Genomic DNA, 22,317 nt, shown 5'->3' on the forward strand with positions numbered 1-22,317 from the left:
TTTTTTTTTTTAACATTGTGTTGATGTCATGTTATAAGCCTATGGGAGGTAATGGAAATCAAGACCTTCTGAAATCCAGAGAGCAGTCTGAAATGTAATCCTGTCAAGGAAGTTAAGCAGGTCTAGGTTTGGGCAGTACCTGGATGGGGGACCTGCCTGGTAATGGTATCATTGCGTAAATCACTGTCACCTTCTGGGAGGTAAGGACTCTTGTAACAAACAAATAACACAGCAGGGGAGGTTGTGTGTGTGTGTGTCAGAGGCAGGGGCGTAACTACCATTAGGCAAGGGGAGGCGGCTGCCTGGGGGGCCCCCACGCCTCGAGGGCCCCCCCAGAGGCAAGTCACACGTGAAGTGAGTGTGTGTGTATCAGCGAGGGGCCAATTTTAAAATTTTGTCTCTGGGCCCACTCCAGCCTCGTTACGTCCCTGGTCAGAGGTCAACCAAGTGAGGCACTGGCCGAAACCCCAGGGGCTTCCAAGGGCCCACTGCTATGCCATGCTGCCCCTCTTGGTCTGCTCTGCTCAGCCAGGCCAGCCTGTATGAGCTCAAGGTGTGTCAAAAATGGAAGCTGAATATACCCACGTTTTCACTTCCCTTTCTGACACAGCCCAAGGCAAGATCTCCCTGCCACTTCCACTCATCCAGCATAACACAAGGTAAGAGGGCTTTGAGCATGGAAGCGGAGGTACAGCTGGACGGTACCTCAAGCGGCTTGACCAGGCTATGAATGAACAGGAAATGCTGCTGCCCTACTCCTGGGGAGCCTACCTAAGAAACTTGCATCTTCCTTGGCCCTGTCTCTTCTGCCTTCTCTCAGATAATACTGAGGCCACTGTTCTACCTCTTCCTCCCACAGATCCTTTACCAGAATCTTTGCCTCAGTAACACAGAATGTTTTTAAACAAGACTGACAAATTCTCAGCTATACTTTCCCTCCTTCCTCTTCTGCCATCCCCATTTTCCCAGCAGACATGTCAATTTGATGAGTACATCTTTCTGGAGTAGGATTGTCCTTCCGTTTCTCCTCCCCGCAATCGATGGAAACCTCTCTTCCAAGTACATCACACACTCCACGTATTCCCACGGGCTTGCTTTCCCAGAGCAATTTCACAGACCTTTCAGATGGCCGGCAAGAATCCTAATGTGATTTCTGCAGTGCCACCTGCTGGCCAGCTGTTATTATCTATGAACCACCCACCGTTTCCCCCATTTGCCACCAAAGTACAGTACTAATACAAATGGATGGGTTATTCATGGAAAGCAAGAGCTGGCTGGCAAGTGGCATTGCAGAAAGTGCATGAGGCCTCTTCTGGACATCTGAGCAGCCCATGAGATCCATCTGGGAAAGAAGATGCAAGTCTGTGGGAATGCAGGAGTAATGTTAGAAAGGGAACTCTCAGTGCAATAGAAAATAGAAGACTTTGAAAAAGGTTAATAGAGCTATTATGCACACAATCATCCACATACAGTTAGGAGGCAGCATACTAAGCTATTAATGCTCGTGTGAACCATGCAAATCCCTACAATCCAGCTTGCTCAATGTGGCTTCTGCACCTCATTCTTTACTGAGGTAGGAATGAAAGAGATAGCCCAACATCTATGGTCCTTTCTTTGCAATGCCTTCTGTATGGCTGGTCCAACCTCCTGCCCCTTCAAGGCCAATCAGGGGACAGCTAATGATGTAATGAGGGTTTCCGGTCTCCAGATAGCACAATGCATGCTGGGATAGCTCTTTTGATTCTCAGAGGACCCAGCTCCTGATTTCACAATGGAGACCATCTGGATCATCTGGGGTGCTGAGATTGCAGACCCAAACAGAGAGCCTGCTTGTCTGTGGAGATCAGGGTAGGAGCTCTTTACCCCCAAATCAACCCCATATGATCATGTGCAAGACTCTAATAATAGGAGACTGTTTGAAGATATCTGGGGGTCTACACACAGATAAATTAAAAGCTTGGCCCGTATAAGAGCTGGACAGATAGCAAATGGTCACACAGCAAACACTGGTACACATCTATCTTCCCATTGCAAGTGAATTGGATGTATGTTGCTGAAGTTCTTCTTTCACCTGCAGATTCACTGGTGTCTTAAAGGTTCTTTCTTGGTAACTCAAATAATACAAGACAGGCTTGTTTGGTGCTGTTGTCTGAGAACATTCAGAAACATAACAAACGAACATGCATCATACCCGAATGTACACAAAAACAGGAATGAGACAAGAGCTGGTCACAATTTGACTGAGATTATATTTAAAAATGCTACCAATATGACTGGTTAAATGTAGCAAAGTTTGGGAAAGAAAAAAATACCATAATAGGTTCTCACACTGAGAGTGCAACCAGAAGGAAATTTAAAGAAATACCAAACTGCTTTTGAATATCACAATGTAAAAGCTGCTGTGATCAAAGGTATTCAGCTCCTGACATTTAACATTTGAGTTTGACTCTTGGTCATTCTATCTAGCTCAGAGACCATGATGAATGTTGATAGGCTCAGGCTTCTCCCCATTCTTCAGTGAGAGTAAAAATTAATAAAAGTGTCCTTTGAAATTAAACTGTGAGGCGAGTCTCACGATCAGTGAGCCCTGCCTGAATGGGGTTAGCAGGGAGAGCGGGCTTTGCCTGCTCTCCATGCAGATGAGCACACTGGCAGCCCTGGGCAGCCCTGGGCAGTCGGATTGGCTGCCCACATGACTGCTGGCTCCGTCACGGAGCTGGCTTGGGCTGCAGGGATCAGGGGCCGCGTGGCCCCTTGAAATTCCAGGATGCCCCACGCGAGCGCATGGGGCATCCTGGAGAGACCCACACAAGCGCATGGGGCATCCTTCTTTCAGCCTCCCGGCGGGGGTCTCCTCGTGTGTTGCCACAGCGTGGAGCTGCAATACACGATCAAATAGATGGGGTTAGTGGAGTGCCTGCTCCGCTAACCTCATCTAAGGGGTGGGCTAACTAAGCGGGTTACCCACTTTGAGGAAACCGGGCTCGCCTGTGAGCCTGGTGGTTCTCACGCTTGCCCAAAAGTGGGCTAGGCTCTTTTAGCCCACTTTTGGCCAATCATGAGAATCTCCTCTGTGTGTACCCAAGGCTAGCTGCATCATCAAGGGCGTAGCTAGGGGAGAGTGGGCCCATGTTCACCCCCTCTCCTCAGCAGACCCTTGAAGACTGAGGGAGATAATGAAGAAAATAGTGATGCGTGGAGCTGGGGGGGGGGGCCTCAGGAGTTGGGGTACCTGGGTTCTTTGAACCCATCCACTCAATTATAGCTACTCCCATCTGTGTCATCATGGACAAGTGGAGGAGAAGTGCTCCAGTAAGTGAATCCCATGTATCTGATTGTAAACATTCTACTCAATACTGTTGTCTTTTGGCAATAGGAGATGTCATTGTAAGATCCTGGGAGCAGTGTATTGAAGTCTTTCAGTAATGAATTGTAAGCATAAACATGACTGGTTTCCTCCAGGAATGGCCCCATATTCACATCTACATTTGGTATCTCGGGCAAGACTGTAGAGATGATTTTTACAACTGCAACTCTAACAAAGGTCAGCAAATTAATCCAACAGTGGTTTAATGTCAAAACCAGCTCCATCTTAATAGATTTACTTTTGCTCTGTGATGGTGTTTTAAGTGATGCCAAGCCATTTCCAGAGGATTAAGATATGGAAGCCTGATGAAAGGAAATGTGAAATGTTAACACACACTGCAGGGAACATTTGCTCCTGGAAATCCATTTTAATTATCTGCAGGCAATGATGATACAGTTCATGACATTGGTGTGAGCGAGCACCTCAGCCTCTGCCTGCCCTCTGTTTCGCAAGACCCTTCCTGAGTTGCAGACCTAACCTAGTAATACCACCTGTCTCACCCAAAATGAGGAGGTCATACTGACCTAAGAATGTGTGAGAAACAGCCCTGTGCCCACAGTAACATGATGTTACTAAAAGTAGCCACCATGAGAAGTAAGAGAGCTGAAGTATGACTTGGGTTCTGGCTTCCTTTGGAGGAGAGATCACTAGAAACTCATGGCATCTTTGTAATCGCTGGTTTGTTTACAAATATGCAAACTGAGCATTTGATGGAGTTGAAACAGCAGAGCAATCTCCTGCAAGTCAGCAGCAGAATACATGAGATCCAGAGAATACACGAGATTCCCAGCGACCCCACCCTGCATCCTGAGGTGCATCAGCTCCCTGCTCAGCCTTCCTTTTCTAGACTCTTCCAACGCATCCGCTGTGCCTCTTGCTAACTGCCTAGCCTAGCCCAGAGCTTCCCAACCTTGGGTTCCCAGATGTGGTTGGACTATAACTCCCCTCATCCCTGGCTGAGGGTGATGGGCTTTGTAGTCCAACAGCATCTGGGAATCCAAGGTTGGGAAGCTCTGGGCTAGGTTGCCATTTAGATCTCCTTCACTGGCCACTCTAAAACATGGCACTCCAAAATCACTCCAACAGCTGGCAACGCCCGGGGAAAGAGGGAGAAGAGTCACCTTACACTATGGGTGGGCAACTTGAGGCTTTCCAGCAGTTGTTGGACTGGAGCGGCAGTCATCCCCAGCTCCAATTTATTGCAGCTGAAATAATGGAAGTTCCAGTCCAGCAACAGCTGCTGGAGAGCTTCAGGTTGGCCATCCCTGCCTTAAACTCTGCCATTAGGCCTTCTGATCAGGCAAAAGATGCATGCATCCTGCAAGACTCTCTTAATGACTCCCCCGCCCCAGGATATTGCATAACCATCAATGTGACATTCTGGAATATCGAGTCAGAGGCGCACTTAGCCATGGACCATGGGGATTTGGTCCGTGGCCTCCTGTCTTCTGGGGGCCTCCAAATATTCAGAGGGGGGCCTCCCCAGAGCCCTGCCACTGTCCCACACCCGCTGGGCAAGTAAAAAAAAAAAACATTTTTAAAAGTGTTGCTGCATGGCATGGACGGGCACTCAGGGGAGAGAGGCAACAGCAAAACCGCCTTCTCTGAGCCTGCCTGCCTCCCAAATGACAGATCAGGCCATTTTCAGCCCATTTGGGGCCTCTGTGCACATGAGTGCATGCACAGAGAGCCCCTAAATGGGCTGAAAACAGCCCGATCTGTCATTTGGGAGTCAGGCAGGCTCAGAGAAAGTGCTCTTGCCACTGCCTCCCTCCCCCAAGTGCCCACACACCCACTGGCAGTTCCTGTCCCCACCACACAGCGGCACTTTAAAAATGTTTTTTTAAATGATTTGACTTGTCCCCTACCCCCTACCCCCACCCTCAAGCAGTGTGGGGTTTTTTTTCCTCTGAAGCCCTTCAGGTCTGGGCTTCAAAATTACCTCGATGCACTCCTGCATCTAGTGGCCCTCAGAACTATCTATATATTTAATTCTCTAAGACGTACCCGTGGCTAATCCCATGTCTGGCAGCTCCCACAAGATAGCCAGGGGTACTGGGGGTGGCCTGCCAGCTGGCGGGCACCAAAGGAAAGCACCACCAGTGGGCGGGGAGGGAAAGCACCGGCAGGGAAGCACCATCAGTGGGCAGGGAAGGAGAACGCCAGCCAGGCCAGCCGCAAGGGAGGGAAAGGAAGAGGAAGGGAAAGGAAAGTGGCGGTCAGGCCGGCGAGGAAACTATTCAGGTGGGGAAGGAAAGCAGTCTGGGAAGGGAAGAACAGGCTGGGGCTGAAGGGAGGGGGGAAGGAAGATGGTGAGGAGAGACAGGGAGAACTAGGGGCGCAGATGCTGTGTGCCGGATCAGCTAGTTACTTAATTATCTGCCTAACAAAAGGGTTGGCCAGCTAGCTTTCATAAACCTAATCCGAAATTCATTAGACTATTCTAAGCAATTTCCTTTGCAATAAATGCTTGATATAATACACAGTAGACTTCTTGGAAGAACTCAACTATTTATTGCTAACAACTCACTGGGAAAGGCCAATGCATAATAGTTAGCTTGGTACAGGAAAAGAGAAGCACAGCATATCTGTAGAATGTCTTTTGTTTCTAGAACTATTTAGGCCCCTGAGGAGATTGTGCAGGCTCAACCCTACCTTGTTCCTAACCACTCGCCTGGTCACCATTGGTGACCTAGAGCTCACATTCAAGTGAGGAGCATCACTGGGCTTGTGCTCTCTCTCTCTCTCTCTCTCTCTCTCTCTATATATATATATATATAGAGAGAGAGAGAGAGAGAGAGAGAGAGAGAGAGTCCACCACACATCTGTGAGCAGCAGCAGATTCCACAGTGTTTTAAGTGGGGATACTGTTCCACAGCAGCAGGCTGCTTCAGGTCACCATCTTTTTTTAGCCTGGAATAAGGCAGGAACTGCTCCAGGGTAATTTCCTGCCGAGTTCTATTTATCTATTTATTATTGATTTTAAATATTTATAGTTTGTCCCTCCAATGCACTACTGATCAAGCAGTTCACAACAATAAAATAAATAAAACAATATAACTTAAATAAAACCCAGTTAAAACTAGACCCAATTAAAACCAGATTTACAAATGAAAAACCCATTGGAACATACATGAATAAATAAATTAAAAGCCTCTCTAAAAATATACGTCTTTAAGTGTTACTTAAAAATGATGAGGGAGAGAGCATGAAGTTCATCTGAGAGGACACTGCAGAGTCAAGGGTCCTGCCTCTGGTTCCCCACCAAACAGATTTCAGTCAATAGCAGGGTCACAAGCAAGGCCTGAGATGTAGAGTAGATGGCCCCTTCAGATTCATTCTAGACCAGGATTGTTTTCCATCAATTTTGACTGATTTGACAGCTGCGTCCATTCCTTGAAGAGAACAATCTCAAAACAGTGGTGCAGCAGCTGGTAACTCCCAGTCTTGACTATTGCAATGTGCTCTATGTGGGGCTGCCTTTGTACATAGTTAAGAAACTTCCATTAGTTCAAAATGTGACAGCCAGACGAGTCTCTGGGGCAACCTGGAAAGACCTCAGCAGTGTAGGGAGGCTGGCAGTGGCCTGTGTGTGGCTGCCGCTGTGGCCACCTGGCCCCGTCCCCCGCGTCTGACATCAGATGCAGGGGGCCGGCTAGCCACGCCCCCACGACATCAAGCATCGGGGCGTGGTCTCCCTCCCAAATGGGGCCGCGTGGCCCTATTTGGAAGGGATATCAGCCCACGTTGCGTTGGGCAACACGGGCCCAAGCTACTCTCCCTGCCTTAAAGGCAGGGAGAGCCATTCTGGCCATGCTGGCAATGCAGCGCAAGCTGATCTCTCTCCTATATGGGGCCGCACGGCCCCATTTAGGAGGGATATTGATTGGCCCCGCTGCGTTGGCAGCAAGACCAGGAGTGGCAGCAAGACGAGTCACTCCGGCCGCGCTGCCAACACAACGCGGGCTGATTTTGGCTCCAAACGGGGCCGCATGGCCCTGTATGAGACCAAAATAACACCCTCTGTGCCTGATGTCAGATGCAGGGGGCATGTCTGGGGCCACACTCATGACCCCTGATTGGTGGCAGCCTCTTTGAACCTGTTCAGCCAGTGGTGGCTCTGCCCCTGTTATGCCTGACAGCTGCACTGGCTGCTAATATGTTTCTGGGCAAAATACAAAGTGCTGGTTGTCACTTTTAAAGACCCAAATGGCTTAGGTCTGGGTTACCTGAGAGAGTGCCTTCTTCCGTATGATCCTCATCGCACGCTGAGGTCATCTGGAGATGTCTGTCTCCAGTTACCACTAGCACATCCGGTGGCGACTCGGAGCCGGGCCTTCTCTGTAGCTGCCTCTGGTCTATGGAATGCACTCCCGGCAGATATCTGGAGTCTGGGCTCGTTGTTGGCCTACAAGAGAGCCCTAAAGACTTACTTGTTTGGCCTGGCCTTCCAAGGTTTTAAAATTGTTTTTAAGCATTTTAATTGGTTTTATGGTGTTTGTTGTATTTTATGTGTTGTTCACCACCCAGAGCCTTTAGATAGGGTGATATAGAAGTGTAACAAACAAACAAACAATAAATATATAAATAAATAAATAAAACAAGATGGCAGCCCAAGCAGCCAGTGCTAGGAACACCAAGCACTGTGGAATCTGATGCTTTCTGCAAAGGCTTGACAAAAATGTAAAAGAAAAAAAGTGGGGGGAGGCCTGCCCCAACACCACAGATCAGGTGAGTAAATAGCACAGAGAGTTCCTCTGGGGGATGGGTTTAATAACAAGGCTGCTTGTTACATAGGCTGCTACAGCAAAACAGTTCCCCCAGTTCTGTTGTATGGCCTTCTCATCCTGAAGCCTTTGGGGCAGAGGCAGTACTGTACACAACCAAGGGTCTGATAAAGATGTAATAGTAGTCATGTGCTCCTTCTGGGTGAAGGTATTCAATTCAATCTCTTTATTTCGGTCAGCGACCAGCATGAGATTAAAACAAATGTAAAAGAGAGGACAGTCAAACTTCTATTGCAAACAATAACACCAAATAAATTTTAAAAAGTCCTCCTCAGCATGGATCAGGATACTGAAAATACTACTAAAGGGTGAAGGTAATATCAGCAATTAGGGACATACTGGGTGGAGACAATATTAGCAATAAGGTGATGGCCTAGGCAACTGCGTTCATCTCAGAATGCAGCATTAAGTTTTGGAAACAATCCAGTCTCCCTGTGGGAGGGCAGGATAACCAATCCGAAGCAACACTCTTTCTCTACACAGTTGGCTTTGTGTTAAATGAGGCTGTCATATCCCACAAGCCAATATTTAAAATATCAGGTGATAAATCACCACATTAATACTAATTAGTGCTAGTCATTTAAATGCATTTCCAAGATGGCTTTGTGGTTTCACAAACTGGTCTATTAATTGCTGAAGATATTCTGGACAGAAACAGCCTCAGGGTGACATATGGACTTGGAATAGCTGGGCTAGCTTCACTAACTGCTACTGGAGGAGATCAAGTGACTTATCTTGGTAAAGGGGGCAGTGGCAAGCAGGGCAATTACTTGTGTGCTCGAACAATTTGAAGACTAAACTGAAATGCAGTATGAAAGAAAATCAGGCGAGATGAAGCTTAATTTGGCAACCAGACTAAGAAAAAGAGTAAAAATCTAATAATGGAGGATTTTCCTAATGGAGGAAAATCTAATAATTCCCTTGGCAAAGAGAAAACCAGTTAGAACAATAATGGAAGAACTTTGTCCCTTTCACTGAAAGAATAAAGATAAATTGCAAGCTTATTTTTCTTTTTCTTTTTCTTTTTCTTTTTTTTTGGAACAAAGTGCCTGTGACTCCGTGAGATGCAGAAGGGAAGCAACGATAAGAGCTTTGAAGTCTTTCTGATGCTTCAGCACATATTAACCACTCTGATTGATAAGAGCAACTCTGCAAAGTACTGCAGCTGAGTCAAAGTTTACATACCTCACTCAAACATTTCACGTTACATATATCTGCTAGTTCATTCAAGATTTTTTTTAAAAAAAACCATTCATTGCTCTAACTCTGAAGAGTGAAGATAGTCCAGTCTTTCTGGGAAACAAGAAGGTCCAAGTAGCCAACAAGTAAAGAGAAACAGCTTCAGTTCCATGATATCTAGTACTCTGTGAAGCTTGAAAGCCTGAACAATTTCACCAATTGAAGAAGCTGGTTCTCACTGCAGCGACTCATGAGTAGCCCCCCCCGACGGGGAGGCTACAACAAGCCTCCCAGCATTAGGAGTCTCCCCAGAATGTCCCATGCACTTGTGCAGGGCATTCTGAGACTTCTGGGAGGCCCCCCAACCCTGCCAGCCCAACTGGCTCCATGATGGAGCTGGTAATCATCTGGGTGGCCGGATCGGGCAAGCTAGGCAATAGTCTTTGAGGAGAACGGATCCGCTCTCCCCACAACCCCCCTTTAGGCTCTCCACACGAGCAGTGTGGAGAGCCTTACAGATTGGTTGTAGACCACCATTTTTGCTTGTTGTGTAACAAATTATCTTGGCATCTTCACTGCTAGGTGAGTAAACTTCAGCACACTATTCAGTGCCACACATCCCACCTCTACACTACACCATCTTGCTCTCTCCACCTGGAACAAAGCTTCAACTCCACCCCCTTCTAGGCTGTATCTCACTAGGAGAAATGGGGAAAGACCCAAGATGTACTGTGGATGGTTGATCCACTGATGCCAGGCTTACTGAAGCTGTCATGTTGTGGTTGCTGCCATTGTGATCCTTTTGCCTTTGTTCTGCTGGCTAAAATCCCTGCTTCCATGAAATCAGGTGCTTCCAAATGCTTTACTTGTTACAAACGCTAGGTCTGACATTGTGGGAGGGGCTGGTTTCATCTGTCATAATTTGAGAGAACAGAATTATGCTGTGCCTTAGAACAGTTTTGAAACACTATCATCATTAACAGGGGAAACAAAACTGAAGTTTCCAAAGAGAAACAGGGTGTTCTCCCCCATCCCAAATGGCTTAACATGGGTATGGGATAGAAACCACCCCACCATTTAAGCCCATTCATTCCTGGGGTGATTTTTCTCCCAACTGACTTATAATGGGAATGAGATTAAAAAAAAACACCTCCCCACCATAGGAAGCTCATTCATTTTGGGGTAGTTTTCTACCCTGTGTCATATTTTTATTAATAACATAATATCATAACTGGTGAGGGGCCTTACTTGTAGATATATTGTGTACTAGAGTGTACAAGAGCATAGCTAGGAGTGCAGTGGTTTGCTTTTTTACACACCTTTAATGCAGCTGGGGGTGGAAATCTACCCCCAAATCTTGATGAGGGTTAAAGATAATTACCAACACTTTGCATTTTGCTCAAAAACATACTGGTAGCCAATGCAACTGTTTTAAAACAGGCATAATATGGTCTCTTTGAGAAACCCAAGAGACCGATCTGACTGCTGCATTTTGAACTAACTGATGTTTCTGAATTACATTCAAAGGCCATGTTGACATGAAGCATGGAAATGGTATATCCAAGTAAAGGACATGAAGAGCCAGAAATGGCTATTATATGGAACTTGGGATGAGCTGAAATTAGGGGTACACATTTTGGTTTATGTGATGTAGTCTCATGCAGCGAGAAAGGTGAGATATATATTTTCCATAAAAATTAATTTATCTACCATATAAATAAAAGTCGGCACCCCATTTGGCCAAATCTACATGTTCTGTGAACCCTCATGCAATTTTTCCCATATCAGTATAAGTCTGTACAATTCCCTCAGAAAGCTTCCTATGGCAGAAAGCAAGAACACCTGGAGGCTTTACACACATGGCTTTTAATTCAAATCCACTCTGGACTGGAGTGCGCCAGTCCACATATTAGTTGTATTTACCCCAACGTATCATGGACCAGTACAGACATTACTGTTTTCCTCCGAAGCGAGGCTGGGCATTCTGGCTTAGTCCATAATAAGTCCGGCTTTAAAAAATCCTTTATTTCCAGTGGCTTTTGAAGAAAACCTGACGTTTTCCTTTGATGTGCGGAGGGGCCATTGCTGACAATTCGGCTTACTCACACTTTTGTGTGTGTGTTTAGTTTAGTATTTATTTACGGTCTTTGACCAAATGATACAACACATTTACATTTACAAAAAAGAGAAAACAAAACATACTTTCAGAAAATTTGAAACATTAAATAAAAACCAGTTAATCGCTTAAAATGGAGTACATGTGCATATTGTAGCTTCCCAGAAGCCTTAGAGACTCTATTCCTTTGAGGGCCGTAATCTTGAGGCCACATAACAAAACTTGACTACTGTGGCAGAAGTTGTTATATCCTTGTCATCTAATAAGTACGTTACCATGAGATCATTGTCTTTTCCATTCAGATCTTTTAATAATGGACCAATTAATTGATGCCTTATGTCCTGATATATAGGGCATTTCAATAAAATGTGGGCCATAGTTTTGACTGCCTGATCACAAGAACATATCCTTTCTTCATAGGGTAATTTTGCGTATTTCCCGTACAGTAAAGCTGATGGGAAAACGTTGAACCTAGCCCTAGAGAAGGCCCATCTAAGGTGATACTTAAGGTGATTGTAAATAAGTATGCTGCTGGAGTAAGATCCGCCTTAGCATAGATTGATTTGTAGAAAAGCGGTAAGCTGGCCTTCTCAGTTTGTAAATCTATGTCTATCAATCTCTGTCTCACCAGTCTACGGGCCATGTTTTCGCCGGCCTCCAGCAGTAGGGCAGGAGATAGTCCACTTTGACTAAGTTTGCCTGTTATCTTCCTACTCCAGGATGATTGCGGCTCAACTGATAAGAACTTAGGAATTAGTCCCGTCGAGTAAAGATGGAGTTTAATCTAGTAAAATATTCTTATTAGCCATGCCCTAGATTCCAATTTGAGTAGGCCTGCCTCCCGGCGAACTACCACATTGGGCACACAATTAGGTACGTCAAATAGCGTTCTCAAAAAACCTGTTTGGATTTTTTCAAGTTCGTTAAAGTCAGAATATGACCCCAATTGTGTCCCATGAAGAAGTTGAGGGACTACTTTGGCCGTGTAAAGTTTAATGGCAGCTGGAATGTAATGTCCCCCCTGAGACCAAAAAAATCTCAGTATATCTGTAGTACTGTGTTTGGCCTTATCTCATATGGGCAGTTTTATGGCCATTGAACTGAAAAACTACCCCTAGGTATTTAAATCACTTTACCTGGTTTATTCTACGGCCATCGATTGACCAGTTAAAGCTATGATTTTTTTGTACTAAAATGGAGAATCTTAGTTTTGGTGTAATTTATTACTAGCGGCACTTCTTTACAGTAATCAGCCAGCACTCCCAGAGCTTTCTTTAAACCTATTCTGGTTTGGGACAGGATCACTGCATCATCGGTGTACATAAGAATTGATAGATATTTATCAGCCAGTTTGGGGGCATGTGTATCCGTACCTTGTAGCCGCTGGATTAAGCCATTCACATAGAAATTAAATAAAAAAGGGGCTAATATATGCAGCCCTGTCTGACTCCCTTTTTTGTGGGTATCTTCTTTGAGAGATGACCCATGTAATCAAGGCGTACACAGAGAGTTGAGTTTTCATGAAGTCTGTGGATTAATAACAATAGCCTCCTATCAACTGATGTTTGAAACAGTTTTGCCCAAAGAATGCCTCTTGAAATAGAGTCAAATGCCATCTGAAAATCAATGAAAGCAGCATAAAGTGGGGTTTTCCTTATATGCACATATTTTTTGATTAAATATTGCAACACAATGCAGTGGTCCAACACCGACCTACCTACTCTAAACCCTGCTTTTTCCTGTTCTAAAATGCCCTCCTGGTCCATCCATTCACAAAGTTTAACACACAGATGTTTTGCGTAAAGTTTACTAATTACGCTAAGCAGACTTATCGGTCTATAGTTCATAGGGTCGTCCCATACTCCCTTTTTTGTGGATCAGGATGACAACCGCAAGCCCCCAATCTTTAGGAATATGGGCGGTACGGTCTATGTATGTAAACAAAGCTGCCAAAATTGGGGCCCACCAATCTATATTAGATAACAAAAAATCTGGGGAAATGAAATCATTACCCGGTGATTTCCCTCTCTTTAGCTGTGTAATTAGACATTTAACTTCATGAGTTGTGACTGAGGGCCAATGTGACAAAGAAGTCAAAGAGATATCCAATGGCAGGGAAGGTATTGGTTCACTATACAATGCCGCAAAATGGTTCTCCCATTGATCAGCCGAAATGGGAATATGTCTATAGGGGTAAGCATGTGGTGTGGTTAACCGCCAAAAGCCAATCAAGTTGTTGTTTTTGACAGCATTTATAACCGCTGCCCAGCGCTCTTTCATGGCTGCTTCCTGTTTAAATCTTAAGAGGGATTTGTATTCTCTTTTACACTGTGCCATTTCTTGCTCTAGGTATGGTGAAAAATTTTGTTTGAGGCAGTTTGAAAGTTGAATTAATGCTCTTTTAGCAAGAATGCACTCCTGGTCAAACCATTTCTTGTTATTTTTTAGCCTGACTGTCCGCTCTCCTCATACTCAGTTTCACCAATAAGGGCTTAAGATGGAAAATTAAATATTCATAATTAGAAACCATCCCTGTATGGTTTACTAGTGAATAGCCTGCAGATTTACCTGGGGAGCATTCTACAGTTCCCAGATGTCCCATTAAAAAATCACGTATCCTCATCTCCGATTCTGAATTGCACCAGTCGTTAATTGCCTGGGCAGAATGTTGTGTCCATTTAATCTTCTGCCACCCTAAGCCTGTGTTGGTTTTATAGTACTCATTTGAATTACATAATGCCTTTTTTGAATCTAAACCAGATGAATTGCAGACCAAAATGAGAGGGAAACGATCACTTTCAGGTCTCGGTACGATCTTAAATTCTATTATCCTCCCTAGAAGATCTCAAGATGTCGCTATGTAATCAATACCTGAGCGTCTGCCCCCTGAAGAGAAGGTAAACTGGCCTGGGTAATCTCATTTTATCGCCCCATTTAACATAAATAAATATAGGTTATTAATAGTTTGTAAAAACATACATCCAGCAAGATTGCCTATCTTATCTAAAGAGGCACGCTCTAGAATATGGGTGTTGATACCTGGATCTGGAGGGCTCAAGGCAAAGTTATCAAACAGGAGTGGATCATTTTGATTCAATCTTGCATTACAGTCACCCCCAAATATGAGGGAGGCAGATGGATGTAAAACAGACATTACTCTGTTTTCCTCCGAAGCGAGGCTGGGCATTCTGGCTTAGTCCACAGTAAGCCCAGCTTTTTAAAATCCTATATTTCCAGTGGCTTTTGAAGAAAACCTGACATTTTCCTTTGATGTGCGGAGGGGCCATTGCTGACAATTTGGCTTACTTGCACTTTTGTCTGTGTGGTTTTTTTAAAATGTCTGCCAGGCGGATTTCCGTAAATCCACCCAGATGTCAACAAAGGAGAGTTTGACAGCTCAGTCTGAGGTGTTCTTTGAGTGGCAGATTGATGCAATTAAAATACAAAAAGTGTGTGTGTATATATATATATATATATATATATATATATATATATATATATATATATCACAGTAGCACAGAAAACACAAAGCAAACACAAAGCAGCAGCAGCAGTAAAAACTGTAGTCTCATATAAAAGCATGGGCGAAGAGACTGTGATGGAAGCTGAGGAGTGGATGCCAGCTGGGAGAGCATTCCAAAGCCTGGGGGCAATGAACGAGAAGCCCCTGTCTCACATGCTCCACAGCCAAGCCTCTCTCACCGTCAGCATGCAGAGCAGATCCCCAATGATCTTGTCAAGTGGGCAGAAACCCTTGGGAGCAGGTCTTTCATCAGATATCCATGGCCCAAACAGTTAAGGGTTTTAATGGTCAAAACTAGCACCTTGCATTGGAACCAAAAACAAATTGATAACCAGTGCAGCTCTTTCAAAATGGGTGTAATATTATTCCAGCAGGCAGCTCCAGATAAAATCCTAGCTGCCGTATTTTGCACTAAATGCAGTTTCTGAATTTTCTTGAATGGCAGCCCTATGTACAGCATGTTACAGTAACCTAGCCATAATAATAATAATAATAATAATAATAATAATAATAATAATAATAATAATTCAATTTCTATACCGCCCTTCCAAAAATGGCTCAGGGCGGTTTACAAAGAGAAATAACAAACAAATAAGATGGCTCCCTGTCCCCAAAGGGCTCACATTCTAAAAAGAAACATAAGACACACACCAGCAACAGTCACTGGAAGTACTGTGCTGGGGGTGGATAGGGCCAGTTACTCTCCCCCTGCTAAATAAAGAGAATCACCACGGTAAAAGGTGCCTCTTTGCCCAGTTAGCAGGGGTGATGTGACTAAGGCGTAGGATACTGTGGCCAGATCTGCCTTCTCAAGAAAAGGACACAGTTGGTGCAGTAGACAAAGCTGTGCAAAAGCACCTCTGGTCATCATCTGAGGTGGTGTAAAGGTTCCAGTTGGATGCATTGGTCACATGATTATCATTCCACTCTGCAGCTGAGTGCATTGCTAACTCCTTGGGTTTTGCTTTTTTCCTGCCACTAAAGGTAAAAGCTTTTGTTCTCTTTGAAGACAAAGGGTTACCAAAGGCAGATGAAAATGTAAAAATTTTGAAAGCAAAAGCCCTCATAAAACTATGCTTTCCAAAAGGGGCAGAGGGAGGCCAGCAGTGGCCCAGGTCCAGCCTGCCACTGCGGCCCTTTGCCCCACCCCCATGTCTGACATCAGATGCAGGGGGTGGGCTTGCTTGCAAGCAAAACCCCCTGGGCAGCACCGCATTCGCAGCGTAGCTGGAGCGGTTCTCCCTGCCTAAAAGCCAGGGAGAGTCACTCCAAGCCACACTGTGAACACAGTGCTGGTTCAGCTCACAAATGGGGCTGTGTGGCCCCATTTGTGAGCATAATCCCTGGCCAGCAACACAATCGCAGCACGGCTGGGAGCGATTCTCTCTGCTCTTTAGGCAAGGAAAGCCACTCTGTCCGCGCTGCGAATGTGGCACTGGCAGGGCATTTTGCCTGTAAACTGGGCCCCGTGCCCCATTTGCAAGCAAAGATACACCTCCTGCATCTGACGTCAGATGCAGGGGGCATGGCTCGGGCACCAGGTGCGGCCCCTCTTTGGGGGCGGCTTGATTTATTTGAACCTATTTGCTCAATAGTGGCTCTGCCCCTGCTTTCCTCCATGGAAATTTCCTTATCTGGAATCAAAACAAGGTGGCCCTTGTTATCCATGATTCTGGCACCCATGGTTTTGCATATCTGCGGTTGGGTCATAGGAACCCAGTTTCTTTATTTGCAGGACGAAAATTGTTGCAGAGTAATTGCCTATCTTGTACAAGTGATTTCGAAGGAGGCTTACTTTAACTGAGAAAAAAGAATTTGATATTTATTACTAATTAAACATAGGTTAAGAAAACAATAAACTAATGTATTTTATCCAGTATCTATTTTGTTTTGTTGTTTAGAAGTTTGTCACAGTATGGATCCTGTAGAGAGTGTTTGGGAGGGGAGGGTGGATTCAGAAAGGAAAAGGGAGGGAAAGGAGGAGGAGAAAATGGGGGAATGCACGGGGCATTCTAGGGATCCCCCAATTCTGGGAGGCTTGTTGTAGCCTCTCCATTGGGGGTCTACTCGTGAGCTGCTGCCGTGGCAACACACAGCCAAAACAAATGGGGTTAGCGGAGCATGTGCCCCATGCACTTGCGCGGGACATTTTGGGACTTCCAGGGGCCGGGAAGCCCCCGATCCCAGCCACCCCAACTGGCTCTGTGATGGAGCCGGTAACTGTGTGGGTGGCCGATCCTGGCACCCAGGGCGAGCTTCCAGCTCGTGTGCAGGGAGATCAGGTCAAGCCTGCTCTCCCCGCAAACCCTCTGCAGGTATCCACACTGCTCGTGCAGAGCACCTCATTGTCTCTGTTCTGACCCAGGGCACGCTTGTCTATGTGTCTGATTTCAGGCTTGGGGGTGGAGTCTAAGTTTCAGTTTAGCCTTCTTACTTGCTCTCTTGAATTTCAAATGGAGAGCTTCTCTCTTTCTGACTACATGAGGCTGTTAGTTGTAGGCATTTAAGAAGGCTGGCTGTAGGGAGCCACTTGGCTCCCGTTGCAGCACACGAGCAGCAGAAACCAGGCTGGGCTCCCTTCAGGGGTGCACCTAGCCAAAAGTGGTGCCTGGACTGCCCTGTCGTGAGGCCCCCCCTGCTGCAAGGCCCCCCTGCATGGGGGGGCTCCTGCCACCACCCCATCGCCCAGTGGAAAAGTTACCTTCCTTTAGCCACCAATGTGCATGGCCGGGGGGGGGCGGTTTGAGCTGAGCAGGCCTCCCCCCAACTTGTGGCGGCAGTGGTGGCCAGAGCAGCTGCTGGCCATGCCTGTCTGGCCCAGCAGTCCTTGCAAACTGTGAGGTGCAGGCGCTCTACAGTGCCTCACAGTTTTCAAGGATTGCTGGGCCAGACAGGCTTGCCCAGCAGCCACTCTGGCCACTGCTGCTGCCATGGGCCGGGGGAAGGCCTGCCTGGCTCACCCCCCACCCGCACACATTGGCAGCTAAAGGAAGGCAAATTTTCGTGAGGTGGGGCAGTGGTGGGGTGGGCACGTGGTGGTGGAAGGAGGCCCCCCAGAGGCCCCCCATCCATTTGAGGGCCCCCCCGGACCTTGGAGTCCACAGTCTGGGTCCCCAAGGTCCTCAGGTTAGAGCACCTCTGGCTCCCTTAGCCTGGTTTCTGCTGCTCATGAGAATAGCCTCAATGTCTATAGAAAACTCCCAACAAAAATAGGATTATTTTTGCCTATCTGCAGTTCTTGAGGGACCAAAAATGACTTCTGACATCATTTCATGCTGCCATTTTGTAGCCTGAGCCACTTTGTTTTTTTTCTGCAAAACCTCTCAAAAAAGATCAAAAATCAGAGGATGTAGAAGGCATTGCTGGAGAACAAGGTACTGTGATTATTCCCCCCACACACACACACTTTTTCTTGTGATTTTCAGCACACTTCAGTGTGCTTAGGAACCTCACCCTCCAATCCCTAGGGTTAAGATCTCTTTATTCTCGGTTTCATTATCTATGGAAATAAGCGGGAACAGCACCCCCACAAATAAAGAGGGCCTCCTGGGTCTTTTCCAGACTAGACCCTACAACGGGGTCAGGACGTATCTCAGAAGTATGCTTCCACACTTCCTGCATCATGACTGCGTTCTGCTGTTATATGGAGTCCCACAGGGCTCCATTCTGTCACCAATGCTTTTTAACATCTACATGAAACTGCTGGGTGAGGTCATCAGGAGATTTGGTGCTGGGTGTTATTAGTATGCTGATGACACCTAAATCTACTTCTCCTTTTCATCTTCAGGAAATGGCACTCATTCTCTAAATGCCTGCCTACAGGCTGTAATGGGCTGGATGAGGGAGAACAAATGGAAGCTGAATCCAAGCAAGACGGAGCTGCTCATTGTGGGGGCTCAGAATCTGAGGGGTGAGTTAGATCTTCCTGTGCTGGATGGGATTACACTCCCCCAGAAGGAGCAGGTGTGCAGCTTGGGAGTACTCCTGGACCCAGGCCTCACCCTGGTATCTCAGGTGGAGGCCATGGCCAGGAGTGCTTTCTATCAGCTTCAGCTGATTCGACAGCTGCACCTATTCCTTGAAGAGGATGGCCTCAAAACAGTGGTGCATCAGCTAGTAACCTCCAGGCTTGACTATTGCAATGCGCTCTACGTGGGGCTGCCTTTGTATGTAGTCCGGAAACTTCAGTTAGTTCAGAATGCAGCAGCCAGATTGGTCTCTGGGGCAACCCGGAGAGACCATATTATGCCTGTTGTGAAACAGTTACACTGGCTGCTGATATGTTTCCGGGCAAAATACAAAGTGCTGGTTATTACCTTTAAAGCCCTGGATGGCTTGGGCCCGAGATAGCTTAGAGAGCGCCTTCTTTTACATGATCCCCACCACACGTTAAGGTCATCTGAGAAGGTCCGTCTCCAGTTACCACCGGTTAGTTTGGTGGCGACTCAGAGGCAGGCCTTCTCTGTAGCTGCTCCAGGGCTGTGGAATGCACTCCCAGCAGAAATTCGTAATCTTACTGACCTTCAAGAGAGCCCTTAAAACCCATCTGTTTGGCTTGGCCTTTCATGGTTTTTAATTTTTTTTAAATTGTTTTTAATGTTTGCCCTGGTTTCTCCAGGGTTTTTAGCTGTTTGAATGTTTAATTGGTTTTATTCTGGTTTTATAGTTTTGATTTTAATTGTTAACTGGTTTTACTTGTTTTTATTCTGTTGTAAACTGCCCTGATCTATTTTGGAAGGGTGGTATATAAATCAAATAAATAAATAAATAAATGACACCGCAATCTCTATGCGGACAGCAGGATGCTGTTCACATATTCCAATGCCTTGTCTCAAATTTAATCGCTGCAATAAAGAGCTGGGGGGGTCTTATAACTGGCATATAGTTGCTGTTTCTGGAATATAGTTGCTGTTTTTTTGGGTTGTTAGTTTCTGCAAGACTGCTCCCCCTGCTGTTTATTTTTTCAATGCAACTTGCCCGAACAGAGGCATTTTGCTGCTGATGAGCAGCTAATCTGGAAAGCGCCTTGTATAGCTTTGAAAACCTGGGAAACAACCCCAGAAGTGTTGTTCATCACATATCACATTCAGCTCTATGCAGGGGTGTAGCAATAACTGAGCGAAAGGGTTCAAAGAACACCCCTCCAGCTCCTGAGGGCCCTCCAGCTCCACCCCTCCCTATTTTCTTCATTATCTCCCTCACTCTGAGGGGCTGCCAGAGAGAGGGGTGAACATGGGCCCTATCTCCCCTAGCGACACCCCTGGCTATATGCACCCTTATTTTGTTTGAAAATTATAAATATATTCTTAATGAAAGTAACACTTTTTTTTAATATCTAAAGAAGTACTGTGGGATTGGTGTGCAAAGATACACAGAACACTTTGTTAACAGCTTTAGCATTCCTTTTAGATGATCCATGCCATGGCAAGAAAGCTAGCTTTGATTGGCTGCCTGTAGAATCAATTAAATCTCCCCCTTCCATCCAAAGGAGTTTCCTGACTTCCCTTCCTTTTTGTGATTAATTTTCAATTGTCACCTTGATCAACTGCCTTGCACAAGGTATCATAATGGTAATGTGGTTTTGCCCCATTTCTATCACTCATAAGATAATTACATGGATGATTGCATCCAAGGGCAAACATGTGTCTCCAGCACACTTGCACACACAGGGTCCAATCCTACAGGAATCACAACAGGATAAAGATCGATTTCCTTCCTGAAAATGTCCATGCAGATCTCACCCAAATCATATTGTATTTGCCGAGCCTGTATTCATTCGTTTAGACCTAGATAAATATTCATGAACCCCAGATATAAGCTCCTGGTGATAATCCAGTTATGTTAAAGATGTGTTGTCACACAAGAGATTCAGATATTACTTTAGCAAGAAAATTAATTATAACTGTCCAGAGACCAGCCTTTTGCATAATACAGAGGATAGATTCTCAGCCAGTGAATCTTGCTTTGAACTCAAAAACAGTCTAGATATATCTGCTTTAGGGAAATATTGGGATCTCTATTGTACACGAAGATAAGTCTTCATTTAAAATCCCAGAATTGACAAGACAGTTTAAACCCAGAAATTCCTGCACCTTTTTGCCAAAGCTCAAAGAAGGGAAATTCTACTATTATATTGTACAGTCCACTCTGCCTACCTTGTAAGAATCCTTTCATATATTCTGCTTTCTGTTTCTGGTTGTTTCAATTGTGTACTATCATTCAGAATGGAAACCAGTCAGTGACACTTCTGAATCTGTGTCCATCCCTTAATTAACACCTCCATAATGCACAGTCCAATCTGTCAATTAAAATGAAAGACAAATACAGCTTTGGATCAAAGTTGAATCTTAACAGTGAGTGTATAGTTGACAGAGCATTGGATTGTATAAAACATGCCAGTATGGATGCAAGCAAAATAAACAATGCAAACCCCTGTGGAAATCCGTACTGAGAGCCTTTTCTGTTGTTGGGAGTGGGGAAGTTGCCCAATGAATGTACAATTTTTATTCATTTGTTTCAGGGATCCAGAAAGCTTGTTTTCTTCAGGATTACAGGACGGAATACTGAATATGCAGACATTCAGAATGAAAGAGATGAGGCATTTTCATTTTTGATTTTCCACTTTCCCCACATGGGTCAAAATGTTTGTGACATAGGACAGGTAGCTGAGCTGCTCCTGGCTGGGTTAGTGTATAACTCCAAGATATGACTCTTGGCTTCCATCCCCTGTGAGGACCATTTTGCACAAGGCACATTTCTTCAACCGATATCTGTGGAAACAATCAGAATTTACAGGATCAGTTAATGGCATCAAAGGAAGTGGCAGCAGGAGATTTGTTTAAAATCCATCTTGCAAAACTGCACAGGTTGGATCATGATAAGCTCAGCTTGGTTTGTTTGTTGTGCTTTAAACGTGTGTGTGTGTGTGTGTGTGTGTGTGTGTGTGTGTGTGTGTGTGTGTATATAAATACCCCTGTTCCTAAAATCTAGAAGTCAGCAGGATTGAACAGAGCCCCGCTGCATGGTCATCCAAATCCAAACACTGGTTGGCATACAGACTACTGAAATGCCAGTGCTACAAGAGAAACATTGGTGTGTTTCTGAAGAGTTCCAGACTAATGCTGCACCAGCACAGGTGTGTGTGTGTGTGTGTGTGTGTGTGTGTGTGTGTGTGTGTGTGTGTGTGTGCGCGCGCGCGCGCGCGCGCGCGCGCGTGTGCAAATTTCAATGACCTTGCCTGGAACCAAAGTACCCTGTGACATCCAAATGTATGTCCTAATATTTTACATAGCTTAGAGAGTCCTTCCAGGGGAAGAGAGAAAGGTAAAGTGTGTTGTCGTTGAGT

General features: G+C 45.5%; 1 long non-coding RNA gene across 1 annotated transcript; it reads left to right on the forward strand.

The window, feature by feature from the left end:
- Positions 1-52: 52 nt before the first annotated feature.
- On the forward strand, positions 53-21,911 carry LOC128351990 (uncharacterized). The gene is made up of 3 exons (XR_008320162.1): positions 53-200; positions 18,760-18,882; positions 21,493-21,911. It is a non-coding gene; the product is annotated as an uncharacterized LOC128351990 (long non-coding RNA).
- Positions 21,912-22,317: the final 406 nt, after the last annotated feature.

Source organism: Hemicordylus capensis, chromosome 3 (assembly GCF_027244095.1).
Source record: "Hemicordylus capensis ecotype Gifberg chromosome 3, rHemCap1.1.pri, whole genome shotgun sequence".
NCBI lineage: Eukaryota > Metazoa > Chordata > Lepidosauria > Squamata > Cordylidae > Hemicordylus > Hemicordylus capensis.